Consider the following 15,635-nt stretch of genomic DNA (forward strand, 5'->3'; position numbering starts at 1 on the left):
ACTTTGAGCATATCTTGCACTTAAAGAGTTTTCCACTGCTGATGATTACAGTGTATTCCGCTTCCTGCCACCCAGGAAGTCATTGCAATTTTCTCCATTATCATGTCCAGACAGATAATGTATGCTCATAAGGAAATAGTGACAATATTGTCTCTTATTGACTTTGCAAAATTATTTCTTAAACATTAATGGATAAAATGTTATTTAAAAAAGAGAATGGAAGCAAAATCATTGGAATCTCAAACTTAAAATATATGAGATTTTGCATTAGTATTGATTTTGAACACTGACGTCATTTAATAGTTTTCTCCCTATTGTATAGTACATTAAACGTGAGTTTTAAGGGAGGGTAATAGAATTCTGTTGATGATTTTAACAATCTTTAAACTAACATAATAATTTCAAGGACCAAAATGTTGCTAGTTCAAGGTAGTTTCTTTGTTTCTTGTGTTTAAGTGTCATAGGTCTAATATAAATTGTAGTGTTCATGTAAATAATCAACTTACATTAAAATTTGTTTTTAATTGAATAAAGTCAAATACATGAATATATTTCATACTTTATTATAATTTGGAAGGTAATTCATCGTAAAAGACATTCAATTTCAATAACAGTATTCACATTCATAGTAAAATACATTAAATTTCAGTAATAATATTCACATGTATAAATGCCTATAGGTAACTAAAAGTTTAATAAAATTTTAAGGACAAGTAATTATCTTCTGTTGCATTTTTCATATTAAACAAAGTTTTAATTAAAAATGTAAATATTTTAATATATTCCAGATTTTTTCTCATAGATATTTTTGCTCAGTTTTTATCATTCAGGTACTCTTACATATTGTAACTGTTGCAATATTGTACCTGTCTTCTCTCTTTGTTTCAAAAATATTTTTTCCATTTTGACTAATTAGAAAATATCAGGAGTAAATTTGGAAAATAACACATCTGGGCAATAGAAGCACTATATTTCTGTTATTTATTAAGCTATATTTATTCTCTGCTGAATAAGAACAGGAAACAACATGGACAATAACCAAAATTAGAATTTATCTAATATCTGTAGTGGATGCCAAATATACAGTTACTGTGCTGATGGCAGGAGATAAATGCCTCATGAAGAAGTTTATTATTAAGATTTATTTTCACTAAATAAAAATACCCAAACTAATATTTAAAAAATTAAACGTTTTTTAAAGTGCCTAGCATGGTGCTTGGTTCAAGAAATAATAATATATCAAAAACAATTAAACATTAAACATCAGTTATATTTTGTGGGGGTTTTTGTAATATAGACCCATGATTATGACATACAACTTTTAAAATATTCATTTGACATTTTTCAATATATTACTAGATAATACTGTTATTGCCTTGCAGGGTCACATGATTTTTAGTTTTAGCACTATATTTTCTCACAATGGTGATGCAGTAGTTAATATAGTTGGTCTTCCCTTGTGTAGACAGCTAACACCTGGCTTACTCAGACTAACACTTTCACATCAATAAGTAAAACTTGGTAGGATAGACTGTCTAATGCACAGATCTTATGCTGTAGTTATAGTGTTAAGAAGTCCTTGTTATTATGAATGTGCATTATGAGTATATTGTACACAGTCCTGGTATGCAAATGTGTAGCATTCAGAGAAGTGAAATAATTCTGTGTTATTATTATCTTTGTAAATTACATCTTAAGAGTTTTTGAGGACTTTATAAAGGCAGTTTTCTATAGTCACAGTCATACAGTATGTGCAGCACAAAGTGTTTTCTTTCACCATTAACAATAACTGAGCCAATGAAAATGCTTTTTAAATATACACCCGGCAAGCAGTTATCTGGCTCTTCGTTCTTACTATCCACAAACCGTCTTTTATCGCCTTTTAAGACAGCATATGAAACAGCTTTGTAAACATCTGTTTTTCATTGTTAATTGTCAGGAAAACTGGGGATTTAAAAGCTTCTTTGGAATCCTCTTAATCCTATCAGGAAGAATAAGTTGTATATGTTTATCTTTTCTTCTTTAGATTGTTTCTTTATCATTTGAAAAAAAATACACACATACTACCTTCATTTATTTTCAAAAAATTATTTTTAGGATTATAATATTTTTATAGCTATTTTGAGGACATTGCTTTGTAGAAATTCATTGAAATTATTAGCAACACAGGCTATACTACACCTAAAAAAGATGCATAATAAATATAGATTTAAATATAGTGTGCCTTTTCAAATAATTTTCAGAGTTTTCTTGGGCATATTCCATTTCGAAATGTGCACTGATAGAAAATAGAAGGAAGAGGTATTTGTTAGCCAAAGAACAGATTAATTTAGAGCTTCAAATCTCTTGCCATATTTAGTCTTTATGAAATACATGCTTTATTTTCATAGGCTTTTTCTGTTCCAATAATCAAGCCATTAATGTCAATGGAGTGTTCCTGGCAGTGATATAATAAGAAGGCTTTTGCAATAATACATTGTGTCTTCCTTCTAAGTGAAAAGGGGATCTGTTGCAATAACTAATTTAAAAATATTAAAATTCTGCTCTAGTCGTTTTGAATTTATAATGTAAAAGCAAATGCACCTATCTCTTGAGAACAGAGCATCCATAATTTAATAATTAAATAATACGTAATAACCAATAATTTTTGTTACCTATAAATAAACCTAAGTAATAAGAGTATGGAATACTAAGAGAAGTAGCTGATTGTTAATGAAAACTTTTTTTTCAGAATGTACCCATTTTTAAAACACTTTATAACCTTTATTAAATTGCTGTCCTTTCATGCAATTAGAATGCATTGTGGATTTTTTTTTTTTAAAAGGTTTGTACTTTATTAGCTTTTAAACTGGTATAAATTGGAAACTCACTACTCACTATTTATATTTCAGTCTCTGCTTTTCAAACTTGTATTGAAGTGATGTAGAACTAGGCCTTATCACTGCATGTAAAATTAATCAAAATGACATATTGTTGCAGTTTCTATGGCAACCATATCATGATGCTGATGCTCTTAAAAATTTATAAACTATAATCTGAAATATGCTAATTCTAGTGAACATAGTTAACACTTATTTGCTTAATATTCAGTTTAGTACTAAACTTCATCAACTTTGAAAGTAGGTTGATATATTGTATATAATTAAAAGAGTTTTTGTATTGAGCTCTTGAGTTTAAATATTTTCTCCAGAAGCCTACTATTCTAGAACTTTAAGTATGACTAAGTGAAGCTTTTCACTTATTATTGTCTTAAACAGACATGAATTAACATGAATTAACATGAGGATGATCATTGCTGCAGATTCTCAACATTGTTGTCTTTCCCCATCCCCTCACTTAAAAAATAAAACATTCAAACCTAACGCAAAACATCTTGATGCAAACTTAAAAATTCAATAAAATCCAATGAGTTAAGTAATACCAAACATCCAGATACTTGGAACACTGACATAGTTTAGCTTTCATTAGTTTGCCTTTAGGTAGATAATATCTTTATCTTATATGTACGATTATGATACATTTTAGAGACATAAAACTTAGCAAGTTATAGAATAATTTTGCATAGCAATTACATTAAAGACCGATTTGAAGTTATAAAGTTTCTTTTAGAACTCATTTAAAACTAAAATGTATAAAATATGTTGTTTGGAATTAGTTTATAACTATAGATTCTGTTTTTAAATAAAGCTTTTTAAAGAGATATCTTTTGATAAGTTAGAAAAGCTTTTAGAAATGTGATAGTTTGTCAGTTAATAAAAATATCTGAGGTAACTTAAATAGTGTATGCCAAATAAAATGAACTAACATCATGTGTAATTATCAAATGTACTTACACTGAAAAGAATACTTCTGCTGACATATTTGGTAAAAAAAAAATTTTCAGTATATATACAATAGACTTTTAATTAATATTTATTAAGTCAGAAAAGTGAAAAAGATAGATCCTTAGTTAATACACTTCTAATTATTTGCTTTGCACATATTAGGCACTCAATAAATATTTAAATGTGAATTAAAAATTTGGAAAACAGCAAAAGTCTTCAACATAAGTGTGATATTTAAAAATACATACATGAAGAAATCCTCTATTTAGAAATGTTAAAAATAGCAATCTGGGATTTGGAAGAAAGATTTCTAAGTAACAAATTTTAAAATTATATAATTTAGGCAAATTCAGTTTTTTTAAAACAATGCTAACACATAATAACATATAAAGCATGAAATTTCTAAGGTAGATTATCAAACTTTTAAAGACTAGTAATATTAGTAAATTATTGTTTTATTGTTTGATATTTATAGTGATCAGTTTTATAGCATTATTTTTGTGTTCTTTGCTTGTCTTTTATTAGGCATTGAAATGGATCTATATGATTTAGCAAATGCTTCTAGTGTGGCTAAATGTGTAATTAATGGAGTGGTAGTCATCTTAGCGAATTGTAAACCTCAGATTTGGGAAGAGGTAAATGTTTCTTTAAACAGAGAGTGGCACACATGAAGGAATGCAAATGCTTTAACAATATTACTCGATGATGAAAAGGTGACATGTTATCTCAGAAGGATGCTATCATGTGGGATACATTGAATTTTAGTGAATAAAATTTATTTCTGTGGTTGGATCATCCTATCACTTCTCTATGTCATATGATTATTCTTTATCATATTTTTCCTTTCTGTGGTTTTTATAATTTTCATGCCTACCTATATAATTATCTAGATCACTTTTAGTTAGAAAAATAATTCTATGTATCATTGTAAGACAAACATTTGGATGACTGATAAAAATTTCACTTTTCATATGTATCTTTTAGTGGCATTAGTTTTGGCAGCCTTAAGCTATAAAACAGTCATTACTTAAATAATCTTTTTTATAAAGCATTTCAAAAATATTAGGTATGGCATTTTAAAATATTAGGTCTGATGTATATTTTTGGGGGGAATTGGTAGAGGTTTATAATTTTCTGGTTTCTACCACATTCCTTCTTATGGTGGTTTTATTTCGCTATATTTTGCTATTGATATTCTATTTATAGTAAAATGAAGTGTATATACTGAATAGTGACAACTTCTTGTATGTTGTTAGGATTTGATTTAAAGATCACGGAATTGGTGCCTGACTGCATATGTGCCATGTGTTCCAGTTTCCTAGTCATTGGCCTTTGATCTGATTTTTCTTTGTGAGGTTTCTACCCAGGCTTAGTTTCTGCTAGTTACAGTAGACTTCACGTATATATCCCTTCCATTTAAGAGATGAACTGCCAGGATTATGTATGGTAAAACCAAGGTAAAACCTCCTGAGATAAGGCTCGGGGGGCAGTTCTTCCATGACGTTGGCCCACCCCACTGTGACTAAGAAATGAGATGATTTGAAGACTATTACATACTTAAGGTTTTCATAGTGAATTAAAATAGCATTACTTAGCACAGGTGTTTCTGTAATTGGGATTCCCTGGGAAAATTCAGTACTGTGTTCAATAACACAGCTTTCCACACGAGTGGAGGAGCGATCCAATGTTAATTTGCTAGGCTGTGGCACAAAACAGCAGAATTGGGTCTGGCTTGGGGGCCTGTTGCTTCTCTTTGCAAACACATTTCCTTTTGTCCATCATTAGCATTAGGTTGCTGTGGTTCTCTTTATAAAATATATTTCTATTATTATTATTCTGACCAAACTACTGAAAGGCCCCAGTTGGAGTTAGCAAGGAGTGATTTATAGCCTCATATAGCACAAGACAGTTCCTGAGTGTCCTTTTTGTGGAGATAAACAAAATTCTTCTTCTCCTTTTGTAAAGCTTTACAATTAAACAATGTCTGTGCACCCAGGTAGCAGGGAAATTTCTGAGGCATCTTTGGGACACAGTTCACAGAGGAGGATGGACTTGGAGTGGCCTTGCAGACGTCCCCAAGTCTTGGAGGCAGTGTCCAGGCATAACAAAGAACAACCACAAGTTATTTCAGAATTTAGCTAGGGTATTCTTAAGCCTGGTATTCTTATAATGCAAGACGTGAATGCAGGAGGAACGGTTTGCGAAAAAAGGGTTTGAATAGAGGTACGGGTGGTAAAGTTGAAAATCGCTTATATAAATAACAATCATTATTATTTTACCGAATCCATTGTTAGACAGTCAGAAGGACTGTTTTCCTGAGAAACGGGCGACTATAGAGCTAAGTGTCCAGCCGTCGCGGCAGGCGGCCAGGTTGCCTGAGCACATCCCTCTCCTGCCTGTAGTTCTATTCCGGAATTCCCCTGCTAGTGACCTCGGGTCTAGCCGCGTCCTTGAGTCCCTTTGTCTCGGGCCCCGAGGGTAGAGAGCAAGCGCGAGAGGCGCCCCGGGGAGTACGAAGTCCGAGCTGAGCCGAGGTCGCTGCAAAAGGGAGCTCGGTCCTCACACAGGACCGGAGCGACTGCTATGCCGCTCCGAAGCTGCCCCCACTCCCACCCCCCACCTCCCCCCGGCTACTGCCCTGGGAGTTAGTGCTTGAAGTTCCAGGGCTGCAGCGCCTGCCTCGCAGCTGCAGACTGGCCCGGGGCTTTGTACTTTTCTGGGAGAGTGTTCCTTCGCTCGGTTCCCTGTTACTGGTTTCAGCTAACGGGCAGTTTTAACCCTCACTCTTTTCAGCCCAGGTCGCGGAGAGCAGGCCTTGCCTTGCTCAGGCCGTCCGCTCGAGAGGTGCCCTCCCTTAGTTTCCCTTTAAAGCGGTCCCCGGAGGTCGCCAAGGCTGCAGGGCCGGTGTCATCCGGGTTGGTCTCGACCTCCGAGAGCCGGGCGCAGTCTTCCGCTCGACCTCTAGGTGGCGACTTAGGCACGTAAACAAAGCTAGGCCAAGCCGGATGGTTGGCACCCTCGCGGTTCATCCACGTATCATCCTAGTTTTCCCGCTGCTCTCAAGCGGGCTCAATTGACTGTTAAAGGGACTTGAGTTTAGATGAGGAGTTCGGCCAGAATGGCAGAATGTGTATGTGTCAATGTGTGTGTCTGTAAGTGTGTGCGACCGCGCGCGCGGAGGCGGCGGGAGGTGGTGATAGAGCGGGAACTCTCCAAGGAACCCATTTGAGACGCCGAGGTTCTCCCCCGCATCACCTGAGCCCTCAGGCCAGGCGACCCGGCGGGCTTGGTCTTCCGGACTGCTCTGCAGCCCGAGATACCGCGACCAGTGTGCAACCAGCAGAGGGACAGAGGGTCTGGTGGCTGCCGCCGGCGGTAAAAGATTTTCTAATCTCGTTTCAATGACACCCACGATTTATGAGTGGAGAGACCTGGAAAATAAAGCCCTATGTGCTGTGTCCTTCTCCAGGGTGCATGCCGGCTGACCCGATTGGAAGAGGTCCCAGCCGGTGGGGAAGAGAGACACACAGACAGCAAAAGAATAAACGTGCTACAGTCACATAATCTTACCTCCGGGACGAAAGGACACGGTTCCTAGAACTGAGATTTCCATAGCCAGTGTGCATCCCAGCTGTTTCTCCCGTAGGCTCTTTCCTGCCTAATACAGCCTTATGACTAACTTGGACAAGGCTTGAGCTGCCCCCCTCCTTTTTTCCTCCCTTTTTTCTTTCCAGACATTCCCTAAACTCAACCCAGGGCAAATCCAGAAGTCGGTACAGTACAGAGCTTCCATTCAATCATGGGGGGAAAAATCCCGTTTACAGTTTCTTTTAGGCAGATGGAAGAAGTAGATGATTACGGGACTTGGAAGGGTACATGGGGATGGCATGGGGTGTTGGTGGCAGGGAAGCGCGATTTCTCTTAGGTCTGGTGCTGCAGGTAAGGTTCCCAGATTCCAGCTGCTCTCAAGTCGAGCTTCCGTGGCCGGTGAGAGTGGAGGGAGATCCTCGTCTAATTAGAGAGGAGTGGAGGAGGGTGGAGTGGCAGAAAAACTGACCCTGGACAGGCTCCACGGACACATTGTCTTGGTTCGTGTTTGTGCCCGTTCTATGCTGCTGCCTTTGGGAGCCTTTTCAGCAGGGTAGTACGCCCGAGGCTTTTTCTCCCCTTCTTTTTTCCCCCTTCTAAAATGTGTTTAAAGATAAGTGAATATCCTTCTAAAACAAGTTAAAATCTTTCTCTGACTTTCCATTTGAGATGTCAAAAGGATTAAATAAATGGAACTTTATTTGACCGGGGAGTTTAGCCAGAGACTTAACGACATCTCGGGTCTTTGGCCTTATTCTAATTCCATGGTGGTAATTACCCTTCGTTTCTTTAAGTGCAATAGATTTATTGCCTTAGAGACTATGCACAGTTTGATTGAATTATTCATTTTTTTCTTTGGTGTAGACTGCATCTGGGGACTCTGATGTGACGTGTAGATTTTTTTTTCAGGAACAAAGGGAATGTGGAAATGAAAGAGAGAGGGAGAGAGAGGCTGGCAGATGTAATGAGACGCGGTGAAGGTGTACGCAGACTGGCACTCCCACTCCTCCCTTCTGCTCTCACTGCAGCCCTGGGTAACTCGCAGGCTAACACAAACAGCTTTTCTCCCGCAGCCTGCCCTCTGTCACTGTAAGTACATCAGCCTTCTCTTATCAGCATGCAGATTCCAGCCATGCACACCCCTAGACTCGGCTTTGCACCTTAGACAGCAGAAGAACATTTAAAAATTAACTTTCCTAAGCCAGGAAAGACATGTCTGTAAAACTTATTTCTTATTTATCTTTATTTTTCTTTGAAAAAAGTTCATGCATTTTTACCACTTTTCCCCACCTCTTTGGTGGCGGTGCTGCAGCTGCTACTGTCGCTACCGCTGTGGTCTTCCCAACAGCATGACGCGCAGATTCAAATGAAATTTAATGTTGCTCTCTGTCCATTTAAAGTCCAGGGACAATGCCTGGTCCTTTTGCAAAATGACATCTTAAAGAACGCAGAGCGTTATTCACAGTTTGTTTTTTGCTTTTGTTGTTGAAACACGAGTTCCGACCTCTTTGAGGCAGAGTCCCAAGGGCACTGTTATTTGGGAGTTCGGGTTATTTGGTTACACCAAACTTAAATGAAGTGCGATGGGCTGCTGGAGCGTTGGTGTGTTTGTTATTCCTGTTTAAGGAAATCAATCGCTAAAACTTTTCTCCGGGCCGTAATTAAAGTTTTCAACTTTTTCCTTTTTGGCTTTTTATACTCTTTCACTTATTCTTCGTTTCAGTAAAAGTTCTCATTCCCTGTGTTTTTGAGGTAAAAACATTTATATTTGTACTTTATACAGTACCTATAAAGCCCTTCCTGAAAGAAGTTAGAGACCTTGAGATGAAGTCATGTAGATCTGAATTGTCCTCCCGGCTGGTGTAAGGAGACTTTCAAGGCGAGAATACGAGGTTTTAACAGTCGTTATGATTTTTGCGTGGGTGCTTTAAATATTAACTTCTCGAGCAGAATTTATTGCGTTGCCCTTCCCAAGTTCAGGGGGACCTCTCTCCAGGAACCGAGCGCGCCTTTCCTTTGCCGGTTCGCGCCTCTTTGGAGGTGCGAGGCCAAACTTAGCAAAGGCGAGTTGCCTTTGCCGGTTGTCGTGCGCAGGGACACCCGGACAGCACGGAGGCAGCAATAGCTGCGAGCAGGTAAGTCTGCTCCCACCGGCTCGCCCCTCCTTCCCTCCTTGGTTCCCTGTGCTAGGCGCCCGGGGTTCTTGCGCCGCGCGGGGCTCCGAGCCCCAGGGAAAGTGAGCCCTAGTGTGCCGGGATCTGGCAACGGTGCCTGGGTGTCCTCCGCTCCTTTCGGGACTTCCTGGAGCCCGAAGGCCAGGACAGACCAGGTGGAGAGCCCGGCGCTTCAACACGCTGCAGCGCTCTCTGCCTTGCCCTCTGCTCTGTACTGCAGCGCCTGAGGCTTGAAAGGAAACCCTTAGGGCTCACCCCCGCCCCCAAGGGCCACGTGTCAACCCAGGCATAGCCTGAAGTGCGGCACCGAGACCCCAAACTTTAGTTTCTTTCCTTTAGGGATTAATGTTGTGATTGGCTCGGGGTTCCGCCTTATCAATCTACTTTCGTGTCAGTTTACTAGACAAAATCTAAAGAGGATTCCTGCCGCTCCTTCTCCGAAGGTCCATCGCGGCCCAGTATGAGGGCCTTGGACGCTGGAGATCTTGATAATGTCAATTTTTTTTTTTTTTTTTTTGCCTTCCGCCAGCGGCCTGCACCTGGTCGGCGGGGTCAGTCTTAACCCCCAGGTTTCCGAGTGCTGGGTGATTTAAAGAGACGGATGTGCTGGTACTTGCAAAGCCAAACTTATTGCAGCAACTTTGAGGAACCCAAGTTGCGCCCCAGCGTTTCCGTCCTGGATGTTTCACCTCCCTCGGTGGCTCTACCCTGAGGATTCAAGCTTTGGGACTTAAATTACCCCCTCTTCTCTCTGCCCTAACTCTGCAGGCATTTAGGACAGCTCATTCGATTTTGACCTCTTGAGGCTTTTGAGAGATTTTTTGCCCCCTGTTCCAGGGCCAGTGAGAGGCTCTGGAACAGAGCGTGGGGCCAGGTCATACTCATTCACAAAAACAAAATTAAACAAAAACAAAATCAAAACCCAGAAAAGATTTGACCCTTCTCTAGGATAGAAACACGGGTCTGGGTTTGCCTGTTGGGCCTCTGAGGTCAAGGGGCACTCCTGGGAGTTCTGGGAGCCAGGTCTGAAGGAGCTGGCAGGAAAAGTGCCAGGCTTTCTTTTCACTGGACTCTAGGTTCTGGCCTCTCGAGGCAGGTTTTCCAGTCCTAAAAGTCTCTGTGGGTGAAAGGGACACAAGATTGCTGGTTAGGGACTAGCTCTCCTCTCAGCCAACAGTCATCAAATCATTTTAACTTGCAGTCTTCAAGCTTCCAATCCTCAAGCATCATCTTTCCTATTGGGGTAGAAGCACAGGGCTGTTCCTTCTGCCCCACTAATCCAAGATGCTCATCCTCACCCTTACTTCTATCCTTTTCCTTCTCTTGTCTGGAGTTCATATGAAACCAAACATGGAGTATACTTTAAGAAGCCAATATATGACTAACAGACATCTCAGCTTGTTCCATATTCTGTGCTTGCTTACTCTCTCCATTTTCTTCAAAGTTAGTGGAACAAAGATGAGGCTTTCTCCCCTGTATCTTTTATCACTTAATCTGTGGGAGGTCTTCCTTGAATTGGCAACTTTAGATTGCCATTAATTTTCTGATTTTTCTAGCCATAATTCCTGACTCCTTTCTCCTGGTCCATATCTTCTTTCACAGATTCCCTGTTTATGAAATGCCTCAACGTGGCCATCTCATATCAGTTTCTACATAGCAAGGACCTCACCTCCACAGACCTCTGCAGGTTTATGCTGATCATGTCAGAATCTCTCTCCTAACCTTTAATCTTGATGTAATTTGGACTCTCCACTGACCTTAGTTTCTCAAATCTATTTCTTTGGGCCTGGTTTATGGCAGGCTAATCTCACCTCGTGCACGTTGGCCACTAGTTAGCTCTGTGTCTGCTATTGTCAAAGCTAGTGTTCTCATCTGACTCTTTTACTCTGCATCTCTATCTACTACCTGACATCACGATTATTCTCTCCCCTCCCAGTCCCCCAGGTTTTTTGCACTGAGATAAAGTTCCAGGTCTCTGATCCTTTAGGCCACTCTATACCCTTCAAATCTTTTATCTACCCTACACATGCATCAAAGAGAATTTTTAATTTGTGTAGGTTTTTTTGGGGGGGGTTAAACATAATTTTCTATATCTGACTTACATGTTTTTGCAAAATGCTATCCTGGGTGACTGAAACTCTTTTCATCTTCTACAACTTCTCAGCCACCCATCTTGAAATTGTTTCTCCAAATCTTTTCCTCTACAAAGTTGAGGTAATACACATATATCACCCACCCAATTCTGTGTAACACAAACTTATCCATATAATAAATGTGGAACTATTTAATTTGTTGTTGTAAAGGTATAATCATTTTTTCTTTGGTAGTTTGTACATATCTTGTTATTCATAATAATTTTAACCCATAAACTCCATAATCTACATGGCCTCCAGAATATTGCCACCTACATATGTTAAGATGTATATCATCTTAATAACTCCTGTATCAGTTTCTTTTTCTTTTTTCTTTCAGTTACTCCTCCTCCATCTTTTAAAATAAGTTCCTCTTCCCCTATTTACTGAGATCCTATTAACCCGTGTGTTTTCATGATCTGTTTCCTGCATCTCTTTCTTTACTCTCTTTACTTCTCTTTTTCATTTTTCTTCATCCTTCTTATTATTCACCCTAACATTCACCCTTCTTTCCTTCTTCTTGGTCTGCTTCAGCCCCTGTCCTTCCCCTTCTCTGTATCTGCCATGACTCACTTCTGTGGTCCAGTTCTGTATCTCAGTACTTAACATTCAGCCCATTCATCCTCTGTCACATAACTTTTTCAACGCACAGACTACCATCCCTACATTTCCTCTCCCACTTTCTTTCCTCCTTTTCTCCAGTTCGCTCCTTTCTTTCTCCCCAGTTGTCTACCTTTTCCCCACTTCGGCTTGCCTTTTTCTAGACTCCTCCATCCAACAGCCCCAGCACTCCTTGGGTCCTTTATTCCTCAGCCTATTTCTCTCCACCTAATACTTGTCACCATTCCCCTCTGACCTCAACTCTCCCTTTTCTTTGTCGTCTTCCATTTCTCTCCTACTAGTCGCTTCACTCTCTTTTCTCAGGCGCTTTCTCCAATTCCAACCTCCGCTCTTGCCGGTCTCTGCCCTCTCTCTCTCCGGCTCTCTCTCCTTTGCCTCCCGCTCTCCCCTCCTTCTTCTTCCCCCGGCCCTCCCCCCTCCCTCCCAGCTTCCCTGCCTGGCTCGCTGCCTCCCTCGCCTCTTGTCTCATCTTGCCTGTGTTGTCTGGGAGGGGAGCCCTGCCTCCTCTCCCTCGCTCAGATCAATGCCCTGGCCACTCACTTTCTGATGTTGCACGACGGGAAATGCTTTGAATACTTACGACATGGCCGCTCACACTGATTGCCAAGATTGACAGCACTAACCATCGCCTTCACTTGTTTCAAGGGGGAAGCCCCTAGTCACCCCGCTCTGCGCGCACCTCCCGGCACCCCGGCGGCAAACTTCTGCCGGTCAGTGTTCCCCCCGCCCGGGGCGGGACACCCCCGCCGACTTGAGTTAACGGGCTGCGCCGGCCGCGGCGCTGGGGGGCTTTGCTCTCTTGCTCCCCGGGCTGTGCTAATTGACCCAGCAACGACTCCCCTTCCTTAATTTTTTAAATTTGTATCTTTCCCTTTTTTCTTTAATGCCATTTACTTCCGCGGCGCAGCGCACAAGGAACCCTCCCGTGCGGTACCATCCTGGAGCCCGCCCAGGTAACCGGGACGGAGCGAGCGATCTAGAGAGCGAGGGAGGCAGAGCGAGAGCGCGCGGCCCATTTGTGAGCTACCTGTTGGGGAGCAGGAGAGGGCAGGGGCAGGAACCCCTGGCCCGGCCGCCGGCCCCCAGCGCCTTCCGCTCCTGCCCTTCCGGGCAGCTTCAGGGTTAGTTTCATCGAGCCGGGACTGAGGGATTGGGGTAGTACAAGAACTGAGCGCGCGGAGCCCGGCGAGGGCGCGGGTTGCCGGGAGCCACGGCTGCCCAGCCGGGGCGGGTTTCCGTACTTGGCTGGGGAGGGGAGAGGGGGGAGGAGGAGCGGGAGGAGGGCGCTGAGTGGGGCCGACGCAGAAAGTGGGGGGGGGGAGAGTAGCGACTGAGAAAGGGGCCCGAGCGTCAGCCGCTCGCTGGTGGACGCGCGTATCCCCAGGATGCGTCCCCCTCTCGGAGAGTTGTGCCTTGTTCCGGAGGCGGTGACAGATCTGCGTGGCGGGTTTCTGGTTTTCTTGCCACCCCCCTGTCCCCAAAATCCACTCGGAGAAAACACATGTTGTAGCCGTAGATAACTGTGCGTGGGACACTAAGGCAAAAAAGGCAGGAGAGAAAGACAACGCAACCTTTGACAACAGAAAGCTGTTATCGCCATCCTAAGTATTCGTCCGGAAATCTGTCCGCCCTCTCAGCCCACCTTATTCCTCCTCCTCCGTCTCCCCGTATAGATATTCTAATCTATGTAACTGGGAATGATATGAAAAAGAAGTCAGGTGGCTTAGAGAATGAATTCTCAAGTCTCCGTGAAGTTTGAGGTAGGTATTTCATTGAAGTTTGAGCCAAGTGTGTGATGGAGGAAGCTCGTATGCCTGCGTGTGTAGTGTTCTCTCTCTCTCTCTCTCTCTCTCTCTCTCTCTCTCCCTCTCTCTCTCCCCCCCCCCCCCCCCCCCCTCTCTCTCTCTCGTGTGTAAGTATATGCGTGTGTGCTCTGTGAGGGCTCAGATGGGACCGCTGGGTGGAAAGGCCCTTTGTGCCCACAAGAGGGCAGCATCCTGAGGGCTTTGTGAGCGCTGTATCTCTCGTTATCGCTGCAGGCTTGGGTCTGGAGAAAGTTATACCGAAACTTTCAAACTGATATCACATCTTATTTCGTGATATTAAAAAAGAAAGACGAAAAGAAAGAAAGAAGGAAAAAACAGAGAAGTGACGAAAGAAGAGAGAGAAAAAAGAAAAGCAGGCAGCCAGCCTACCCGGGGAGAGTCCTAGTCACATCAAGACTAGGGGGAGGGCTGTTTTAATTGTGGGTTTGGCCGACTGACGACTGGAGTGCCCTCCTCGGCTGTCTTAGTTGTAGCCGGAGGTCATGTAAATCGACCTTAAAAGAATGCATAAGCCATAAATTAAAATAAACCCTCACCCAAGGGCTGATCCATAAGTAGACAATATCCAACCTGGACAAAACGAGCTTCCCTTACGAGCCGACCTAAACCGCATACCCCCAAAGAATAGAGACTAAATGCAAAGTAAGTTTCCCAGCGAATATTTTCTTTTCTTGAAAAGTGTTGGGTTGATTCGCCGTGTGACTGACTGCGATGCCGCAGTTTTCCGGAGTGCTTCTGTGTTAGCCAGGCTCGGGGTGCGGGAGGTCGGGAGGACCTGCTGGGTTTCTGGGCTTCCTAACGCTACCCCCACCCCACCCCCATTTTGGTTTGGAAACTTTGGCTATTTGTGGGGTTGACGCTGGCCGAGGGCGGGCAAGAGTCGAGGATCTCCGCCGCACTCTCCGCCCGGGTGAAGTTTACCGGGAGGAGCTCATAAAGAAAACCCGGGTAGCTAGAAAAGCCGTATGCTCCCTCCTCCCACCCTCACCCCAACACCGCTCCGCCGCAACTTTCCCGGGACCCTGCGCGAGTTGCCTCCAGTTCCCTGCGCTCTCTCCTTTCTCCCCCACCCCTCATTTTTGGACGTGACTTTTTATGATCTTTTTAGGAATAAGCAAACCGAACTCCAAGACAATCCGAAACCCGAGCGCTAATCCGTGGCCCTCTTTCCCCGGACTCTCGGGCGGTGGTGCCGGGCCGGCGGGGGTGTGTGTGAGGGCCCGCCCAGCCCTTCCCGGAGCGGGCTCGGCCTCGGAGTCCTCGCGGCAGACGCACAGCCGCCCGCACGTTTCTTCCGCTCTCCGCGTCCCTGAACCCTGCCGGCGGCCCCAGTCTCTCTCGGCGCCCTGCCGGGGCCCCGCCGCCTGTTGTCCTCCCCGCAGACCGGCAGAGATCCGCCGCTCTGGGGCTCGGCCCAGGCCCAGGGGCGGTGCTGCCACCCGCCCGGGGCCCAGCCCGAGCCTGACGGCT

General features: G+C 43.1%; 1 protein-coding gene and 1 long non-coding RNA gene across 13 annotated transcripts in view; one reads left to right on the forward strand and one right to left on the reverse strand.

The window, feature by feature from the left end:
* The window catches only part of LOC137231274 (uncharacterized), a 52,888-nt gene extending 45,394 nt beyond the window's left edge, over positions 1 to 7,494 (reverse strand). The window contains exon 1 of the long non-coding RNA XR_010946436.1: positions 7,395 to 7,494. This is a non-coding gene — a long non-coding RNA (uncharacterized lncRNA). The remainder of the gene's footprint in view (positions 1 to 7,394) is intronic.
* An 859-nt stretch (positions 7,495 to 8,353) lies between these two features.
* The window catches only part of SOX6 (SRY-box transcription factor 6), a 631,442-nt gene continuing 624,160 nt past the window's right edge, over positions 8,354 to 15,635 (forward strand). For 4 of the 12 annotated variants that reach the window (XM_067749771.1, XM_067749773.1, XM_067749770.1 and 1 more), the window contains exon 1: positions 14,391 to 14,807. The gene's annotated coding sequence lies outside the window, so the exon portion shown is untranslated. The other 8 variants (XM_067749774.1, XM_067749772.1, XM_067749776.1 and 5 more) reach the window with 5 other exon arrangements.

The sequence above is a fragment of the Pseudorca crassidens genome, chromosome 9 (assembly GCF_039906515.1).
Source record: "Pseudorca crassidens isolate mPseCra1 chromosome 9, mPseCra1.hap1, whole genome shotgun sequence".
NCBI classification, from domain to species: Eukaryota; Metazoa; Chordata; class Mammalia; order Artiodactyla; family Delphinidae; genus Pseudorca; species Pseudorca crassidens.